The sequence below is a fragment of the Octopus bimaculoides genome, chromosome 26 (genome assembly GCF_001194135.2).
Source record: "Octopus bimaculoides isolate UCB-OBI-ISO-001 chromosome 26, ASM119413v2, whole genome shotgun sequence".
Lineage (NCBI taxonomy): Eukaryota > Metazoa > Mollusca > Cephalopoda > Octopoda > Octopodidae > Octopus > Octopus bimaculoides.
In genome coordinates, this window is record NC_069006.1 from 6,207,483 (window position 1) to 6,217,044 (window position 9,562).

Sequence of the window (9,562 nt, forward strand, 5' to 3'; positions counted from 1 at the left end):
ACACACACACACACACACACACACACACACACACACACACACACACACATGCAGACAGTCATAGGTAGTGATCATGAAACTGCTTGTTGATGTGTTATATGGCTGTAAAGCTATTTTCAGATTAATTCTCTTTTAACTTTCCAGAAAAATAACACACACACACACACACACACAGCCTAACAAAAACTGATGACCAAAACAAACATCAAACAACCTAAAAACATTAAAAAAATACTGGTCTAAGTTTCCAATTACATCTTTAGTAGATACAAGAAAAAATATCAAAAAAAAAAAAAAAGAAAAAAAATTGAAAGCGTAATAATCCGTAAGTCCATTTTGGGTTTATTTTGATATTTTGTGTGTTTATTGAGAGAGAAAGTCTGTAACAAACTGACCAGTAGTAAACTGCCCACCTGTTTATCTTTCCCAACTAATCCGACTGTAATGAACATAGATTTATAAGAGTCGAACATGATGGATTCTTCAAGGATTTATTTCTGTTTTATGTTGTTGATGTTGTTGCTGCTGTCGACAACATCTGTTAACAACTATTGCATGATGTCAAGACAAGGATATACAGACAGACATACATGCATGCACACACACACACACACACATACACACACAGAGTAGAAATGCTTCTTTCAGTTTCCATTTTCCAAATTTATCAACAAAGCCGAGTCAACAGAGAGAAGTTCCAACTAAATGATACCTCTCATGTACAAGTCTCTGCTATCCAAGAGACTTAACAGTATCAGCAGAAGGGTACCCTGGAGCCATGACCTGGGTGTGGCCTGGCCCCCTTACAGTGTAAGAAGTTAAGGGCCAAAACACTTGCCTGAGAGATAAGGTTTCTTTTCTGAAGACCTGCTGCTGTTCAGTTCTCTTGAGAGTTTCTTACTACTGTAGTAGTAGTAGTAGTAGTATGGCAGCATGTGCTGCATTCACCATTTGCTGATCATTCCTTACCACTCTTGGTGAATGACACCTTTTCACCCTTCAGGTGACAACTGTCCAACCCATGGGTCTGCTTGGGTAGTCATTGCTGGTGAGGGTTTTATGTGGTCAGAGAGCAAGTCCTACCTCAATCTCTTTTAGTCACTTTTTTATGACATGCAGAGTAAACACTGGGTCTATTCTTCACACAACACATTGCATAAAAAACATTCAATGAGCTGTGCAGTGGGATTGAACCTGAATTAAACTTGGGAATTAAACTTCTTAACCATGCTTCTACTTATTTTGCTTTGCTTTTTAGCCTTTAAACTGGCCATATCAGACCCAAATATTTCACCTAGTCTATGTTCAAACTGGCCAGATCCAACTTCTCACACCCACCCTACAATCTCATTCTAAAAATTAACAATCACATCATCAAAATCTGAAAGCTACATGATAATGCAAGATTAATTCAGTTCAGTGAATGAATAAGCATTACATTTGACAAGAAAATCTGAATGCTAAACAGTTAATCTATCAAGTAGATAACAATGGAGAAACAGAGCCGGATACTAAAGGCTATTAGTAATGAGTGTGGCTGATCAGCTTCACAATATCTCAAGAAAAAGAACTATCAACTACAAACAATAATAGTTGGACACAAAAAAGAAGGCAAGCAAACAAAAAACAAAACAAATACATTTTAATAGTGAGAAATGTAATGGTTTTTTTAGTGAACAACTAATTTCAGAAACCAACATCTCACCTCAGCATTAACGTGGTTAATTATCACACTTAGAAGTGCATTGGTTAATTGCTCCCTTCTGAGAATCTAATCAGTTTTTCCCCAATTTTTTTTTTTTTGGCTTTGGTGAGTTTTTTTATTACCTATTTTTCCTTTCATTGACAAATCTCTAAAGAAACAAAGATTAGTCGAAAACAAATAATAATAATAATAATAACAAGGATGATGATAACAACAATAATAATCTAATTTGATTTCAATGAAGACATAGATGCTCAACACTGTTTAAATTAGCTCAGTCATGAATCATTAATCTCCTAAACTACTTCTGTTTTCTCAGTCATTGTAAACTTTTATCAAATTAAAATCAGATTATTTCACAAGCTACTGCATAGAATCTAAGCTAGAATTTTCTCTACATATATCTGTTAAGAAAATATTTTTAATAAATTAAAACTAAAATGACCATTGGCTCAAAATAGTCAAAGAATTGGTGTTATATTATGTTAAATAATTAATTGCTCATAGTAATTCAACTCTGAGTCTTGTATCATTGGAAGAAAACTAACTGAATAGGAACACAAATCAGAATTTGGGGAAAATAGCAACACAACACCTGTTATCATCATCATCATTTAACGTCTGTTGTCCATGCTGGCATGGGTTGGATGGTTTGACTGGGCTGGTATGCTGGAAGGCTGTACCAGACTCCAGTCTGAATTGGAATGGTTTTCTATTGCTGGATGCTCTTCCTAATGCCAACCACTCTGAGAGTATAATGGGTACTTTTATGTGCCACCAGCATGGGTGCCATTTGTGTGACACTGGGGTGTGTTTACATGCCACTGGCATGGGTGCCAATTTGCATGACACTGATATCTACCATGACTGTGATTTTGCTCAGGTTAATGGGTCTTCTTCTCAAGCATGACATAATGCCAAAGGCCTTGGTCATTGCCTCCATGAAGCCCAACACTTGAAAGGTACTCGGCCACTTTGCCTACACGAGGCCTAATACTCAAAAGGAACTCAGTCATTTTGTCTTCATGAGGCCCAACGCTTGAAAGGAGCTCAACCACTTAGCCTTCATGAGGCCCAACATTCAAAAGATGTTCTTTATGTGCCACCAGCATGGGTGCACTTGGCTTGACGGGTCCTCTCATCACCAAAAACATCATTAGTGTTTGAGAATTGCAGTCTTGAGTAATATGCTTTCTAATTTAGGTAGAGGACCAGCATTATTAGGGGAAAGTGGTTTAGTTGATAACCTTAGTCTCAAATTTTGGCACAAGACCAGTATGCTCAGAAAAAGGTGTAAGTCAAATACATCAACCCTAGTGATCAACTGGTACTTATTTTTATCAACCCTGAAAGGATGAAAGGCAAAGTTGACCTCAACTGAATTTGAAATCAGAATGTAAAGAATTAGAATATGGCAAACCATTCTGCTAATCCACTACTCTTCAGTCAATAATAATAGAAATAATATGTATATTAGATTAATTATATATATATATCATATTAATTATATATGCATTGCAAGTCCATACAAAGTGATTTTGTCAACACAGTATCCTGTGTTCTCACACAAGCTCCACTTGTAATGGAAAATAGATATTACCTTTTGGTATTATAAGGCTTCTGTCACTATTAATAATATATTAGAGTGATTATATATTAGACTAATTGCATATTATAGTAATAGAATTAATAAAAGAGGTAGTGAGGGTTGACAGAGAGTTGGACAAAATGCCTTGTGGTATTTCTTCCAGGTCTTTCCAATCTGAGTTCAAATCTTGCTGAAATCAACTTTTCCTTTTGGCTATCCGGGGTCAATAAAATAAAGTACCAGTTTCATATTGGGGGTCAGGAGGTGGTGAGGATTGACAGAGTGTTGGACAAAATGCCTCATGGTATTTCTTCCAGATCTTTCCAATCTGAGTTCAAATCTTGCTGAAGTCAACTTTTCCTTTCGGGCTATCCAGGGCCAATAAAATAAAGTACCAGTTCTATATTGGGAGTCAATATAATCAATCATTTCATGCTCCAAATTTGGTTCATTCTTTTACTTTAGTTAAGGATATTTTCGTTGATTTGATTTTGTTATTGTTTAATAAGATTAGAATGTTTCAGAGGTTTACAATTTTTCTATTCTGACTAATTCCATATTTGGTGTTGTGCCTATGTTAGAAACATTATTAACAGAAATAAGATTCATTGTTTAAGAACCCCATAAATAGATTTTTGCAGGAGTTGGTAGGTTTGATGTGCCAATGAATTGACTACAAACAAACACAAAGCGAATCTCTGGATGTCAGCCACTTAATCATCACTAATAAGGAATATAGAAATATCAGTAGCTAAGTCATCCCTCACTTGCTGAATGAGGTACATACTACCTCAACCTACTGGCTTGTACCACACTTTCACATAATGTTTTAGGTGCCTGTATCATCCTGAACAGCCATCTCATCCTTGATCCAGTTGGAAGGAGAGAGAGAGAGAGAGAGAAAGAGAGAGAGGGGGGGGGTGTGTGTTGCACTAGCATATAACTGGTACTCATTTTCAGTCTGAAGCAATGTGACATGGTGTGCCTTGCTCAAGAATACAATGCACTGCCCAGTCAAGAAACTGAACCTATGATAATGTACTCAAACACCCAACACCCTAACCACTAGGCCATACACATTCACATTGAGGTCTGTAGATTCTTCAGAATAATACAGACAGAGAAGGCTCTAAAGTTAAATTCTGAATTGAAGCTTTGAACCTGTTGGATGTTTTGCAGTAATTCAACAACATTTCAAAATTTCAAGAACTCATAGAGAAATAATTAACTAAGAATGCATTAATCACTTTTCTGCTAGAAACTATCTATTAATTAGAAGAGAGTTGATGGGTGTGGGTATGGGTGCAGGCATGGCTGTGCGGTTGAGAAGCTTGCTTAGCCTGACGTATACATGTGTGTGTGTGTGTGTGTGTGTGTGTGTGTGTGTGTGTGTGTGTTAATCTCTCGCCACCCTGTTATATTTTGAGATGCTCTACAGGTGTTTTATAGATAGGGAGTTGGACATTGTTAACCAGTGTTATATTGCTGGAAAGGATGAACACCTCAAGTTCACAGATAGAATCTGATTTTGTCCATGTAATAATAACATAGCTAAAAGTGTTGGACATTGTTAACCAGGATATGAACGGTGGTCTCCAGGGATGTAATGGGTGGAGGAGTGTCTGCTATGTGGTTCCTCATGCTACCACAGAACTCAGACATTGAGATGCGATGTTCATTGTGGTATCCCTACATTTACGGATGAGGTTACCTGGATAGCAGTCTAGTTGGTCCTCACTTGTTTGATATGAATCTGTTCCTACCAGCTAAGATGTTCCACCCTTCATCACTGCCTGACAACCAATGTTGGTTTATTTACATTCCCAGAACTTAATGGTTTGGCAAAGAGACCAATAGAATAGGCACCAGGCTTACACCCCACCCCACAGTCCAGTGACTGAAACAAGTAAAAGATAAAGATAGTTGCTGCAAATAAGCATTAAACATGGCACTAATAACATCGTTTGAATTTAATCTGGGCTGTGAATGAATTGATTCACTGCTGGGAGGTTCTGTTGCAAACACTTGAAGTGATGACGGGTGGGAGGAAAATGGTTGGAAGAGGGTATTGAGACAAAATACTTAAGTAAAGTAGTCTTTGTTGCCTTAGTGGAAATACGCATCAGCTGATCTGAGTTCGCCTAAAATAAACAATTGTCTTCATTTCACAAAGGTTTATCTCCTAACATCATAACAACAGCACAAAGAGGAATAATAAATAATATCAGTGTTATTGCTGAAATTCAAGCTCATAATAGGAACACCCAAATACACTCCCCATACACACATATTTACACATATATACAAACACATGTGTGTGTGTGTGTGTGTGTGTGTGTTGGAATCTATGTAAGGTAAAGAAGATTATAGAGCAGGAGAGCTAAATTTTGAAGCAGTCAAACTTACAGACGACTGCATTCATTATTGTATGAAGAATAAAAAGAGATAAAACCCCCCGAATGGTTTAAATGACATTCAATGTTTTCAGAGAAGCCACCATATTCCAGTGATGTCAAAACTAGTGAAACAAGAAATTTCCTACTCCCCCTCACTACCCACCTACCCTCCATCAATAAATATTTCCAAATATGGTTACAAACTTCAGCGGTTACTGCAGAGAGGAGTTTCAGCTGTATGGAGAATAGAATGTGTCTAGTAACATCAAATCAAAACACCAAAATAATATAATAAAATTAAGAGCACCAGAAGCTGGTCTGAAATTGCACCAATTGTGAGGCACAGTTCTCTGATAAACAACTGGGAAAGTATTGTGTACTCTTGTTAGTATATCTATATAAGCAACACATGTCAATGAGCTAAATAGGGACCACAACTACAAATAAGAGCCTGTAATATATTGGAATAAAAGCCCTTTGGATGAAATAAGAAAAAAAAGGGAGTGGGCTTGATGGCTATTCATGAGATTTCAACCACACATCTTCAGTAACTTAGATAGGTTTTGGCCATTATCAGTCCAGGCCATGACTGACTCAATAGCACCACATAGAGAAGTTTTTTAGTTAATTATTTCAGTTCATCATGGACTACTCAAGCAGAGAGTTGTTGTTGTTGGTTGAGATATATCCAGGTGTAGGTGGTTTATCTGGTAATTCCTGGAGGAATTTGTCCAGGTACCGTTTGAAAGTTGTGGGGTCTTTTTCTACTTTAATTTCTTTTGGGATAATATTGAAAAGAGCAGGACCATTTGCAATGAAGAAATTGTGTCACAGTGTTCTTATGTGATCTTGACCTTTGTAGGGGATGCATGGCACAGGGGCCTAGTCTTTTTTTGTGTTGCAGTGTTCTTATGTGATATGATCTTGACCTTATAGCCAATATATGGTTTTCAAATTTTGGCACAAGGCTAGAAATTTCAGGGGAGGGTTAAGAGTTGATTACATCAGCCCCAGTGGTCAACCAGTACTTATTTTATCGACCCCAAAGATATGACAGGCAAAGCTGACCTTGGCAGAATTTGAACTAAAAATGTAAAGACAGACAAAATGCTGCAAACTTTTATTTATAGCTGTTTTCACTCCCAGGTGCAGTGTTAAATGCTTTATTTCTCAATGTCTCTACAACTGTATTCTAAATGTAAACTAGATATTCTATTTATGTAACAACTACTTCCACCATTAATTAACACAAACTCTCAACAATATCTAACTTAGCAGCTCAAAAGTTCAACAATTCCATTTTATTAAGGCTTAATTCCTTAATTTCAAATTCAAATTTTTAATCTTATATTGGGGCCTGATGTAGCCTCCTGGCTTCCCAGACCCCAGTCGAACCGTCCAACCCATACCAGCATGGAAAACGGACGTTAAAGGATGATGATGATGATCTTGTATTGTGAGGAGATGGTTATCTCCATTACAATAACAGCCACAACCAGAGGGCACTACATATGTTTAAGGTAAATAATGAATATATATTGACTCGACATAAAAAAGTAATTCAGGTGAAAAAGTGAATATATCATATTTAATAACCAGACTTGCTTTTTGGACTGGGCTGAAGGCCACTCCCTTTATATTGTTACTTCTGTATGCATGAAGGAGCACATTTAATGAGGTAACAAACATGGGAAGTTGTAGCATTCAACACATGTGGCAGCTGAGATTGACTTCATTTACAAATGATGTATACTTTCTTCTGAAACAATACTTTTTAATTGGCTGCTATCATTAGAGCAACATGTGTAAACACACACTCACACATACACACACTCGTGTACACTCCCACACATGCATGTGTACACTCACACACACTCTCACATCATGCACATTCATACAGACATACATCACACATGGATCAGAGTGTGATAGGGAGTTTGCTTCCCAACCACATGGTTCCAGGTTCAGACCCACTGCATGGCACCTTGGGCAAGTGTCTTCTGCTATAGCCTCAGGTCAACCAAAACCTTATGTGTGGGTTTGGTAGATGGAAACTGTGTACTTGTGTGTGTGTTTGTGTACATGTGTGCCTGTGTTTGTCCCTTTCCATTGCTTAACAACTGATGTTGGTGTGTTTATGTACGTGTAACTTAGTGGTTCAGCAAAAGCGACCGATAGAATAAGTGCCAGGATTAAAAAGGGGTAAAAGACACTAAGTACTGGGGGTCAATTCATTCAACTAAAATTCTTCAAGGCAGTGCCCCAGCATGACCACAGTCTAACGAGACTGAAACAAGTAAAAGGTAGAAAATATGCATATGTTGCTGGAATGGATCAACACCTCAAGTTCACAGACAGAATCTGATTTTTTATCCATGTAATAGTAGCATAGCTAAAAGCAGCCCAACTGGGAATTGAAACAGGGTTGTGGGCATGAATTTGTCTGGAACTCACACAACACCACAGAGTATGTCAAGTAACTTACAATACAACTTTCTTTTCTCTGTTGCTATTGCATTAATTCAAATTATTACCGTGACTAATAACCACGGCAGAAATTAGCAACAACGTCAACAACTGCAGGTTTGAACATTTGATACCATCTTCAGCGATTTCTATTGTCAGCTTCAGCTCACCCCAAAGCGGTTGAGCTCTGTTGCATAATTTTCCCTGTCAACTGTGATCTAGCTTCATTATCTACACCTACCTTCTCTCATTAGCCATATTATACTTCGACTCAATCTGCATGTCTTTAGGTGGAGTCATTTCTAATGCATCTGTGATTTTAGAATACCAGAGCAGAATCTATCTTTAGACTGAGACAACCAGTCTGGTAATACATACAAATATATACATGTGTATGTGTATTTACATATATAATAGGTTCATATTAGTATATACATATATATATATATATAAAAACACATATGCATATATGTATATAATACCAGAAATACACAGACACACACATATACACACACATTTGTGTCTGTTTCCGTAATGATGGCAACCAATTATAAATTACTATTTTGAAGAAAATATTTGTAAATGCAAGCAATTGCAACTGCTGCATGCATTGCATAATAATTGCAAAGATGTCACCCACTGCAAGGATAAATGTACAGATGACAAATGCTGGCTGATGCAACCAATACTGTGCAATAAAGAGAGGGAGGAAGCAGCTATAAGTCAGCCATGATTTTTTCACAGATATTCAGATAATTCGAGTATGGTGAGATGTCTAGACACTTCCAATAACAACCACAAACCGGAGTTAGAATAGAAACTGTTCTGGAAAGAAAGAGATCTACTTTCTTGGCTTACAATTGTGGTGGGAGTCAGTAGTGGGGGGTGGAGTTGTCAATATGGAAAAGATTGGTCCAGTGTTCAGAGAGAGAGAGAGAGAGAGAGAGAGAGAGAAAGAGAGGGAGTGAGAGAGAGAGAGAGAGAGAGAGAAAGAGAGAGAGAGAGAGAGAAAAAGAAAACAAGCTTCAGAATGTGTTTGTGTATGTCTCTACAACTCTGTATATGAATATACATATGTGAATGAATGAATATATATATATATGTATATATATATATATATCGTATGTGTATTTCATGTGCAAGATTCTTGATGTGGATACGTGTGTTGAAAGAAATACAATTAAACCTTGGGAGAGGCATTATGCCGGTAATAAACACACGCACTGGTTCAGTCCTTTATTAATTTATATAGTGTTTTGTTAAATTATTTCATTGCATTATTTTTATATTATATTGCAAGAGTGCAATGAAATAATTTAACAAAAAACTATATAAATTAATAAAGGACTGAACCAGTGCGTGTGTTTATTACCGGCATAATGCCTCTCCCAAGGTTTAATTGTATAT

At 37.0% G+C, this 9,562-nt stretch overlaps 1 protein-coding gene across 1 annotated transcript in view; it reads right to left on the reverse strand.

Annotated features, from left to right (window-relative positions):
• Positions 1 to 9,562, reverse strand: part of LOC106883622 (calmodulin-binding transcription activator 1) — a 156,358-nt gene that overhangs the window by 129,922 nt on the left and 16,874 nt on the right. The gene's annotated exons all lie outside the window — the stretch shown is intronic.